The following is a 12640-nucleotide window of genomic DNA, read 5'->3' as shown; positions in this document are numbered from 1 at the left end:
GTGGTTCTTGTCTTCGATCTACCTCGGAGACAAGGGAGAGAGGCTGTCGATGAAGCTTCTTCCCTTCCTTTCTGACCTGAGTGGCCTAGGTCGCTGGGACTGGGTCACTGCCGGTTTTGCGGTCCTCATTCGCTACATGAGGGCCATGGTTCATCCGGAGCTGGTGGAGAAGGGGACTTCTCCTGCCACTGTTGGTCCTGGACTACTGCTGGAGGTATGAACCTTCATTTCATTTCATATCATGAAAGATCATTTCCTTTCCTTATCGAATCACGGAAACCACTTGATTTTTGCAGGACATTGAGGTGGCGGGCGTCGAGCCCCCAGCGTACCCCGAGACCCTCAAGTACACTGATGCGACGGGGATAACGACGATCTCCGAGCTTTGCGACTTTGGCGAGGCGGTGACAGATGCTGGCCTGGACGAGTGGCAGCATCTGATTCGGAGGGTACGTTTCCCAACTTGTTTAGCTTTTGAATACATTTGTTTGACCTTGTCCAATAATTGAGAATCCTTGTTTATTGAAATACAGGTAGCGCCATCCCGGTTCGTGGCTTTGTGGAGGGTAGCCAACCGGCTACGGGCTACTGCTGTCGTGGCACTTGCTGGCGGTCGAGGACGTCAGGTATGAACCTTCCGTTTACTTCATTTTTGAATTTTGTAACTTTCTTTATGTTTGAAATGAATGACATGAGCCAATTGTCGTCATTTGCAAAGGGAGCGCGACTTGGAGCGAGAGCTTGCTCAGTCTCGGGAGGAGACAGCTCGCCTGTTGAGAGAGTTAGAGGTCCGCGACTCCGAGATCGCTGCTCTCGAGGCGAGAGTTACCGAGTTGGGCGGCGACCAGCAGTAGTTCGTTTGTTTTTTGTTGTTTTTATTGTTGGTTGTACTTCATACACTTTTGTACATTTTAGGACTTTCATTTTGGACTTTCGGACTTTGTTTCGGGCACGAGCCCCCAGTTTGGTGTACATATTCCCTTTTGGTTGTATATACGACGACCTGAGTGCCTTTGCTGCTGGGTTGTATGTTTGTACCTGCAGGTTAGCTATGAACAGGTTTGGTAGATGACGGTTTATGTCGTCATGCTGCCGAAATTTATACAGAAATTGCACATAAAACACATATTTGTACACATGGCCTAAATTAGCGCAAGACAAAGACTCGAAAAGATGCTAAAATGCAAATTTTTTGCCGAAAATGACCGGACGGTAGGGAGGGTTACCCCCTAAATGAAAATAGAAACATATAAGTGTGAAATGTACTATGAAACGAGAGTGAAATGATTCCCCAAAAAGAAAAAATAAAAAGAAATGGGTAAGTTTGAAAATAAATAATTAAGTTGATGAAATAATTCCCCGAAAAATAAAATTAAAGAGGAAATGGGTAAGTGTGCTGAAATGACGAAAATGGCAATGTCGCCTCGAAATGTGTGCCCGTGGAATTAGGAAACTCGAAACATGGTAATTTGACGGAATTACCAAAAATAATAACCCGTATGAATAGGAAATTATGCTTAAGGAATTAGGAAAGATCCAATTGCGGAAAATCAAATAAATACAGCTGAGAAAGAGGCGCAGCATGAGCTGCGTCCCTTTGAAGAGGCGCAGCACCCAGAATGTCTGTCTTGACAAATTTTTAGGAAACAACTTTTAGTATAAGTATAGACGTCGATGGAGGTTTTATTCACATAATTCTTCCGTCTTCCTTCCGTCTATAAAATAAAAATTCTCTAATTAATCATACATCATGAATACTTTAAAAATCCGTCTCAAAGAATGGACAAACGAGTTCTCAAACGTGGAGAAACATGATATGGGTGCCTACAACTTTGGATCGATTTTGAGCTTGAAGCTAATCAAGGTTGTCAAACCGTTCTTGGATGCTTGTCTTGAGTATTGGGACCCGAATTTTCACGATTTTATTTCCCTGGAGGCGATATCTGTCCCTTTCCTGAAGAAATATCTGCAATTGGCGGTTGGGACCCCGAACATATGCCTGCTATACCCTCTACTTCTCAAGGGTATAAGAACAAATTTAGAGATTTGCTTGGATTGGCAAGAGCTGATGTTGACCGTCTTGTGACTTCAAAAGGAGTCCGAATGATTGATTTTATCGATCAATTTATAAATAGGCCATATCCTTCTATCTCCTATGTTGCGAGGGGTAGGGCATTTGGGTTTTGCCTAATGCATGTTTATGTCCTTCAAGGGCATGTTGATGAGGATAGCTATTTGAGCCTAGTTGAGCAGATGGAGCTGCGCAGGAGCCCAGCTTGTCTATGTTTATGAGAGATCCTATTGGGTTGGATAATAGGAAAGCCAACCGCGATCTTCCTTATTTAGGAAGTCCCATCATTCTGCAGGTAAAAGAACACAATTTTTTTTCTTTTTTTTTTCCTTTTTTTTTCCGTTTTTTTAATACTAATACCTGCTTTTTGGTGGGTCTGGCTTATGGAGCGTTTGCGGCTGATCGAGCCCCCAGTTAATGTTCCTGCTTATCATGCTCGCTCAATTGCAATGAGAACTAGGCTTTACATGGTGGACTTTACTCGGGTTTGCAACTACTGGGAGAACAAGTTGAAGAACGAGGATGGTCCCTTGATTAGCTGGATTGTACCATGGTGGCATCTCAAGTCTGTTACTGGAGTATCGTCTCTGGATCCTACTCGATCGGTGCACATTCCTGGCTTGGAATTCATGATATGGATTTTCCCAGAGAGGCTGATGAGGCAGGTTGGATTGAAGCAGACGATTCCGAACCTTGATACTGTTCCTCAGACTGCCATGGCGCTTACTATTGACAGCCGATAAGAGTGGGCCATCAAATGGGCTCAGAGAAACATGTGGTTCATAAACTCTTCTGTTAGTGCGCTATGGGTATCAGATTCCTACTTGCAGTGGAGGAAGGCTACTACTCCTGAGGAGCGCGAGAGGCTAAGGAAGCGTGAGCCTGTTGTCTACAAGGTTCGTGATGTAGAGAAGGAGAAAGAGAAGCACTTGACCGAGGGAGAGGAAGAAGCCAGATTTCGAGTTGTTCATCCGTCGAAGAAACCAAAGACCTCTCCTGTCGTGGAGAAGGTGGTTGATAAGAATGAAAAGGCTAGACCACGAGAGAGACCGTTGGTGATAAGGTCTGAGATAGCGCAAGAGCGCCCGGCTCGTGGTCAAGATAGGAAGTATGACAAGAATGACAAAGACAAAGGGAAAATGGAAGAATAGCCTGAGTCTTAATATTATTTATTATTATTATTATTATTTGTAATAAAAAGGTGGGGTTTTTAGAATCCTAGCCTATTTATTTTAGCATTATTTTATTATGTGGCATATTATCACTATAATGGAAGGAAATAAATAAAAGGTTATTTGGTTATGAAACCGTTGTGATTTTCTTTTATTATTCTTGTCGAATTCCAAATGCATATGCAAATGTCTTTCTATTTACATTTAAAAAATAATGGGTTGTATCATGTGAAGGATTGCCTACGTATTCATTTTAAAAATGAAATCAAACCTTTGCGCGTAGTTCAAGTAAATGTAAAAGAATAATTGTTCTAAGCAAGAGCTTGTAATGAACTAGAAAATAAGCATGAGCTTTACTTACTCGTAAAGCACAATTCGGTTTATTTGATGATATGAGGATGACGATTTGTCAAAATGCAAGAGCAAGGTGACATAAGCTTTATTTCAGCTGGCCAGGGGCCGTTTTTATTCCGTGCCACAGGAGCGACACATGAGGTTACGCGAGGCGCGTTTTTTGTTCCTATTCTAGGTATAGTAACGTTTCAGTTGGTCGAGGTTAGTTGGGTTGGAAAATTCATTCCCATCTAGGTTTGTGATTCTAACCGCACCCTCTGGGAGTATGGACTTGACCAGAAATGGTCAGGCCCAGTTGGGTTTGAACTTTCCTTGTGGATCGACAGGTAAAAGAGCTCTAACTGATTTGAGAACTAAGTCTCCTTCTTTGATGTTCCTTGGATTAACCCTTTTGTTGAAGGCTCGTTTGATACGTGCCTGATATGTTTGCACATTATGTAATGCGTGCAATCTTCGTTCATCCAGGAGGATGAGTTCTTCATATCTATCCCTCTTCTAATCGGCTTCTGGGATTTGACTTTCGAGTAGAATACGCAAGGATGGTATTTCTAGCTCGACTGGTTGCACGACCTCCATACCGTAAGTCAAATAGAAATGAGTGGCCCCAGTGGGCGTCCTAACAGATGTGCGATATCCCCATAAGGCGAATGGTATCTTGCTTGGCCAATCTCGATAATTGTCAATCCTTTTCTTGAGGATTGTGACAATGTTCTTGTTTGCTGCCTCTACTGCGCCATTAGTTTGTGGTCTATACGGCGAGAAATGGTGATGTTTGATCTTGTACTTGGCTAGCAATTGTTCAGTCTCAGCCTGGAAATATGACCCATTGTCACTGATGATCTCATGTGGGCAACCAGAGCGACAGATGATATTGGTTTGTATGACCTTTGCCACGTTCTTGGCTGTGAGACTAGTATACGAAGCCGCTTCTACCCATTTGGTGAAATAATCGATCGCCACCAGAATGAAACAGTGACATCCTGTTTCGGCTGGGGTGATCTTTCCGATGATGTCGATTCCCCAAGCAGAAAATGTCCAAGGAGATGTCATGGTGTAGAGTAATGAAGGAGGGACATGTTGCACATTGCCAAAGATTTGGCAGTTGTGGCAATGTCTGACATATTTGACGCAATCGGATTCCATTGTGATCCAATAATACCCCGAACGCGTGATTTTCTTTGCCATCATTGGTCCACTCATGTGAGGTCCACATTCTCCATCATGGACTTCTTCCATCACTTTTCGTGTCTGTGAATGATCAAGGCAACGCAGGACTACACCAAGAGGTCTTATTTTGTATAATTCTACTTGCATGAGGACGTATTGGGATGCTAGTAAGCGTATAGCACGTTGTCCTCTCTTATCCATATCTAGTGGATAGGTGCCGTTGAGTTTGAAGTTCAGAATTGCTTGGAACCAAGGTTCCTCTGGGTTTTCTTCTTCATCTGTGATTTGGTGCACATAAGCTGGTTCTGACCGTCGTTCGATGCATAAAGGCATTTCTACCATGTTATCCGGCATATTAATCAAAGATGCAAGTTTTGCAAGAGCGTCTGCAAATTGATTCTATTCTTGAGGTAGGTGTAGGTAAGTTACTTGATCGAAGAATTGGGCAACTTGGTCTATTCTGGCTTGATACGGTGCTAGTATTTCACTCCGAATTTTCCAAGATCCCGTAATTTGGTTGGTGATCAAAAATGATTCTCCATGAACCCGAAGATTCTTGATGCCTAAACCTACTGCTGCTTGTAGCCCAATGAGGCAAGCTTCATATTCTGCCACATTATTTGTCACCTCGAAGTCGAGTTTGACAGAGAGTGGTGTATGCTCGCCTTCAGGAGAAATGAACAACACTCCTATTCCAAATCCTCTTAAGTTCGATGCTCTATCAAAATAAAGGTCCCAGGAGTCTACATCTGTTTGGAGTATATCCTCATCCGGAAACGACCAGGTGTCTATTGTTTGTGCATCATTGATGGGATTTTCTGCGAAGAACTCGGCAACGGCGCATCCTTTTATAACTTTCAGAGGGACATACTTGAGATCGAACTCTGAGAGCATCAAAGTCCATCTTGCTAGGCGTCCGTTGAGAATAGGTTTTTCGAAGAGGTATTTGACAGGATCCATTATGGATTATATTTTGACGGAGTAGCTAAGCATGTAATGGCGTAGCTTCTTTTTTGCCCACACAAGAGCGAGGCATGTCTTTTCTGTTAAAAATCTAGATCTTTTTACTCAACATATTCATATATGTTATAATTTTAATTTAGTCATAAAATTAAAATGTGATCTTATGCATGCAAACAAAATATAAATAAAGAAGAAATCATCATTCTTACATTGAGGATTTCGGTTTATATGGGCACAAGAGAGTTCTCCTACTCTCTTGTTCTTGTGCTCTCCTTAATGGATGAACAAGGATTCAAGAAGCGAATCCCTCCCAAAAGTATTATACCCAAGATAACAACTTAATAAAACTAATATTATTATTACTAGAATAATACTAATTTTGTATAAAAATTGACCCAAAAATATTATTTGGTCTCTCTATTAATTCGGTCAAGAGAGAAGGAGGAGAAGGAAGTTTTTATCTTTCTAAAACTCTAATTTTAGATGAATAATGAATGAATAATGCACTAGATCATATGATAGTGTATATTAGGTAAAGTAATAAGAAAAACCCATGGTTTTTCTTATCACAAAACCGGGTGGAGGGGGGAGGTTTTGATGCCCAATGCATGAACAAAGTGTTCTTCACAATGACCACTAGGTTTGCATGGCTAGTATATTATGGAAATCATTATGCTTACCACTCACACAATAAACATAATATTTCCTTAATCCTCCCATTATTTCGGCTAACATGGATAAAATGGACTCCATTTTATTTTTGTCAAATTGTCAATTTGTCATATGTCACATGTCACATGTCACATGAAATTGTTATGTATTTTTAACATATTAAAAATCAACGCATTAATAAAAATACGTCATATACAAAATCGACTTAGTAGTTCATAATTACTTGTACCAAAATATTTTACCAATTATAAATCACAACATCTTGTATTTATAATAATTTGTTCATTCAAATGCAATTGTTTCCATAAACAATAATTTCATCTAAGTAATCAAAATAATTCGATTACTTAGACCGTATCTTATTTAATCAAATTACAATGAGACACGTAAACATTACTTCCAAAATCGTCCGTCAATTTTAAGTAATTTAATTAACCAGTATCGTCATACGATCAATTAAATGATCAATTAAGTGTGTTACCCTTTAGGTATGACCTAAGGGGATCAACTGATCACCACCGTCGTACGACAGTAATGTCAAACTCTAGTCAGCCAATCATTACCGATATGTGTGGACCAGTTGACAGTAAAATATTACTTCCCAATTGTATTCTTTAAAATTAGATTTAAACATGTGATCATCATGATCAATAGTTGTGATCGCATTATTGTTGGAGGACACATATTCCAACATTTTCGAGTGGCGTGTACTTGCACTCATACTCCAAGAACTTCTTACTAAGGTAGTAGATAGCTCTTTCTTCTTTTCCCACACTTTGGCCTAGCATGGTACCCATGGCTGTTTCAGTTACTGTGAGATATAAACCAAGAGGTTGATCTCGTTGGGGGTGGCATGAGCACTGGTGGTTTGGCTAGTATATCCTTGATTCGGTCGAACGCCTTTTGACAGTCATCATCCCACATGGTGTGAACTGTTTTCTTTAGCTTTTTGAAGATAGGTTCACAGATCATGGTGAATTTCGATATGAATCGACTTATGTATTGCACCTTGCCTAAGAATCCTCTGACTTCCTTCTCTGTTTGAGGTTGTGGCATTTCGATTAGGGCTTTGATCTTGGAAGGGTCTATTTCTATTCCTCGTTGGCTAACAACATACCCCAAGAGCTTGCCGGATGTTACTCCAAATGCACATTTCTGAAGATTGAGCCTCATGTTTTACTTTCGTAGTCTCGAGAAGAATTTGCGAAGGTTCGCAATGTGCCTCTCTCTATCTTTGGACTTGACGATCATATCATCTACATACACCTCGACTTCTTTATGCATCATGTCATGTAATAGTGTAGTTGCGGTGCGTTGATATGTAGCTCCGGCATTGATTAACCCAAACGACATAACCGTATAGCAATAGGTACCCCGAAGACGGTTTTGTGCATGTCTTCTATGGCCATCTTGATTTGGTTATATCCCGCGTATCCATCCATGAAGGACAATAACGCGTGATCTGCTGTATTCTCCACCAATATTTCGATATGTGGTAGAGGAAAGTCATCATTGGGACTCGCTTTGTTTAAGTCTCTGAAATAAACACAAACACGGATTCTCCCATCCTTTTTGGGTACGAGTACTATGTTGGCTACCCAATATGAGTACTCAGATACTTTGATGAACCCGGTTTGGAATTGCTTATCGACTTCTTCTTTGATCTTAAGGGCCCATTCTGTCCTCATTCGACGAAGCTTCTGTTTTACGGGTTTGAAACCTGGTTTGATTGGGATTCTGTGCTATGCGATATCCCTGTTGATCCCTGGCATGTCTTTGTAGGACCAAGCAAAAACGTCTTTGAACTCGTGTAGGAGGTCTATAAAACTGGCCCTTTCGGCGGGGCTCAAGGTCGTCCCTATCCTAAGTTCTTGGGGTTCTAGTTCGGTTCCTACGTTGATGGGTTCGGCGTTTTCTATAACCGGTCCCCCTTCCCCTTCTTGTAGTATGTCTTTAGCTATGTAGGGAGGTATTTCGATTGAGTCTGGGTCTGTGTCATCCTCTTTATCATTGTAAACAGAATAGCATTCAGAATAACACAAAGATTAAGCAGAACCTGATTTATTCATATTAAAATTTGAAAAGAGTTGAAATAAAGAAGCCATCTGCTCAGTAGTCAGTGGCGGTAAAGGGACAGCTGTTGAGACATTTTCCAAACTGCTGTTACTACTTGACGCTAAGCTAGGAGAAACAAGGGGAGTAGGAGTGACGACAGGAGGAGACTCTCTAGGGACTTCTCTAGACTCTGACTCTGACTCGAATTCATCGTCTTCTGGTTCTCCTTTGAACATCTCTCCTTCTCTAGTGGTGAGCTTAAAGAGTCTTCCTTGGTTGTTTGTTCACTTGATCGACTTTCTCCATCCTTTCTGCTGATTCGAACTGGTTTCTGTGATCAATACGGTAGGGTTGAAGTGATAGTCTTGAAATATCATGGTAATGATCTCGTCCTACGGGGCTCTAACAAATCGATCTTCTCCAAATAGTAAGCTAACAGCTTATTCGTCTAAGCAAGGTGCTTGACGAGTCTTGACGGTAGGAATCGTTTCTGGAGGAATGAAGTAGCAATCGTGAAAGATCTCGATTCCAGCTAATTTTCTTTCGAGATAGTGCCAAGGTTCGGGAAACCCGTGAAAGAGTTCTTGACTCCCCTCTCTAACGAAGTATCCATTTAGGGTAGGGAGGTAGGGTCGCATTTGGATTCCCACTTTCTTGCGGTTTTGGAATTGAGTGAGCATTTCTAGAGCTTCCTCCTTGGTGGGTTTGTACCCTAATCCGAGTGGTATCCTTTGTGAGTTGCCTTCTTTGTAAGGTGCAAAGTTATTTCTTCGGATAGGATTCAAAGGCATTCCCGGTAAGTATCCCTGAGATTTGAGCATGTGGTTGACCACTAAATTGGAGTGGGGATTGAAGTATAAGGGTACCAACTCGCTTTCTATGACGTTTATGTTATGGAAGCCCCGAAGTCCATATACTGGATCTGCGAGTACTCGGTTATTTGAGCTTTTTTCTATTACTGCCTTGATGGGTGACGAAGTGATCGTCACCACTTTACCATCTAGTGGGATCTTAATTTTCTGGTGGAGGGTTGATGTTACCGCTTTGGAAGCGTGAATCCAAGGTCTTCCCAGAAGTATGTTGAAGGATGCTTCGTTGTCCACTATTTGGAAGTTAACCTTTCGTTCAATCGGCCCTGTGGCTATGGTAAGGTTAACTAGTCCTACCACTTTCCGTCGTGTACCATCATATGCACGAACACCTTGGTTGGTAGGGGTCCAATCCGACTCTTTCATGCCCAATTTGTATGCCGTTTTCAATGGCATGACGTTGACCGCCGAGCCATCATCTACCAAAGTCATTGGCACATTCTTCTTTAAGCAAATGACAGTAATGTATAGAGCCAAGTTGTGACTAGCGCCAAAAGGTAGCAAATCTTCATCCGAGAAAGTAACAGGGTTACTTAGCTTAGGTGAATCTTGGAAGACCAAGTTGACTACGTCGTCGGGTGTGGAGTTATGCGCCACGTTTAATTTCGCCAAAGCTTGCAGTAAAGCTTGGCGATGTGGGAACGAGCTTGCAACTAGTTGCCAGACTGAAAGATCAACCTTTGTCTTCTGTAGTTGCTTTAGCAAATGGTCAGTAGAGGTATCTCCGTTATCATTTGGTGTGACAACGTTGGTATTGGCGATTGGGCCGTTTGCTATGGGACCATTTTGAGAAACGTTTTGATATGGACGTCATGAACGAGTAAGGTGGTCTACATCTTGGTCCTCACTGTTTTGGACTATTTCCTCATTGACTTTGACTAGGTAGTGTTCGGTGAGGTATTCATCTTCATCATCGTCGGCCCATACTCCATTGACAGTAGCAAGCTCTCTCAACCTTATGATTTCGGCCTCCAATTGGATAATTTGGTCGATTAGTTCATCAACCAAGGCTACTACTTCTTGCATTGTAGCATTTTGAGAGAGACTTAGTGGCGCACGTTCTTTGGGTGTTGTATTTAGATCACGTAGGGTTGCCATGACACTTTCTAATTCTGAGACTTGCCTATTCACGCATTTTGCCCATGCGATAAAGTCGATGATAGTAGGGGAAATGGTGGAGTAGTTCCCTTCTTCTTCTATTGCATGGATCTCATCTTCGACTGGAGAAATGAGGTGAGAACAATCTAAGGTAGATTCTTCACTTGTAATCATCAGAATTCCAAGAGGATTCTGAGTATTGTTAGGCTTACCTCCAGATGGTATTGGTAGGCGACCGTCTTCAATCATGTCTTGAAGTACATGTTTTAGCTTGTAACATTTTTCTGTATCGTGTCCCTTACCTCTATGATATTCGCAGTACAAATTCTCGTCCCAGGACTTGGATTTCATTTCTGGTTCAGGTGTAGGCCTTATGGGTTGAAGCTTACCCTGTTTCATCAATATCTTTAGAGCATTGGAGTATGTATCCTCAATATTTGTGAACTTTCTTTGTGGGGTACTCTTCTTTGATGGTTCGAGAAGGTTAACTTCACCAGTCTTGCTAGTAGAGCCGTAAGAATGACTTGTTGAGCCTTGATATCCACGGCCTATCGTTTTGGACAAGAGTCCTTTACAGATGTGATCTTCGATCCTTGTTCCTAGTACAATTAAGTCCTTGAAGGTCTTAATGTTTTGGTACCTCAAATGACTTGCATAAATAGGCTTTAAGTTGTCCACGAACTTCTCCATGAGGGTAGCTTCATCTGGACGTTCGACAAGTTGAGTACTAGTCTTCCTCCACCTACTTAGGAAGTCGGTGAAGCCTTCTTTATCATTTTGGATAAGAACCCCTAAAGTGCGCATATTGACTTGGATCTCAACATTATCCGCATATTGTTTAGCAAACTCGATTGCGGCATCGTCCCAGGTGGCAATCTTCTTGTGTTCTAGTGAATAGAACCATTGTTTCGGGATGGTGTCAAGAGATGAAGGAAAGATCCTTAAGAACATCTCGGGTTTAATGCCTTTGATAGACATGTAATCCTTGAAGGCTCGGATATGGTTCAAAGGGTTTTCATACCCCTTGAATTTCGGGATATCCGTCATGTTAAAGTTGGTTGGTAATTTGGAACTCACGGCCTCATACTTGCGATTGTTTTCCCTATAGATATCATCCCCCTTGAGATACATCAGTTGTTCCTCCAAGTATTGGAGGTGTTTCTCAGCTTCAGTCAGACCTACGGGAGGGTTGACTTCTTGTGCTCCCACAAAAGGTGGAGGATTTTCATTCACGAAATCATTCACAAAATCATTAGGAACTTCACTTTCTAGAGGAGGCAACCTAGTTCTACCGCAACAATTCGGCCCTCGATTGTGTTGAAGCGATCATACACTTGGTCTTGGCTAGTTTGGATACGAGCGAGCGCGGCTAAGATTTGATCATTACCATTCCGGGGTTGACTGTTGCTTGTGGTGCTAGTGTCAGGCATCTTGGAAACTGGACAAGAGATCGACGACGAATCAAAACACGATCGACCATTCTAGCACACTTACTTAAAGAAAAGACTCGACTTGTGAGGTGGGAGTGTGCCACTTGTGTTAAGTGAGGTTTGGAAATGACAAAGCTTTGAAATATTGGTCCTATTAAACTATAGTGTAGTTGTAGGAGTGGACTCGAAGTGAGGTTTTGAAATGGGCTTTTGAGGCTCGAATTTTGACTCGACAATTGGACAGAGTTTCGACGCGTTTTGCGCTAAATTTGGCCTATTTTTTGAAAATTTACATTTTAAAAGAGGTTTTAATTTTGCAAAATTCGTCATGGTTTTGTTTAGAAAATGGTGATTACATATAATACAAGCATTTATACATGCATTATAACGGGATGCTGAGTGCATTTAAAAGGGTTTTGGTGTAAAAGGTGGGTTGCCATACCGAACAATCAAACCCGGGGTCTGTGGAGAGGCTCATACCAAACAAAAGTAAGGCCGATTCCTAGTCCATTTCCTTGAGTAGTGAAAGCCCTTGATACGAACAGGAGTAAGCATCATGGTATGATTGACGTCTCGCTATCCATCCTTAGGCCCAAAAAAGAATTTGGACCGTCTAGACGGGGCGATTGGTCGAATGGGTTGGGTTGGGCCTTAGGAAGGCCGAATAAACATTCTAGGAAGACCGAGTTATGAAAACCAACAACTGTCTCGTACAAACTATTCCCTAACCTTGTTCAAGTTTCACCCTTGGCTACACGTAAGTGTATTAATCCCCAGCGGAGTCGCCAA

This window comes from Silene latifolia, chromosome 11 (genome assembly GCF_048544455.1).
Source record: "Silene latifolia isolate original U9 population chromosome 11, ASM4854445v1, whole genome shotgun sequence".
Taxonomy (NCBI): domain Eukaryota; kingdom Viridiplantae; phylum Streptophyta; class Magnoliopsida; order Caryophyllales; family Caryophyllaceae; genus Silene; species Silene latifolia.
The sequence above is the reverse complement of the archived record's forward strand: the minus strand, read 5'-3'. Positions refer to the sequence as shown.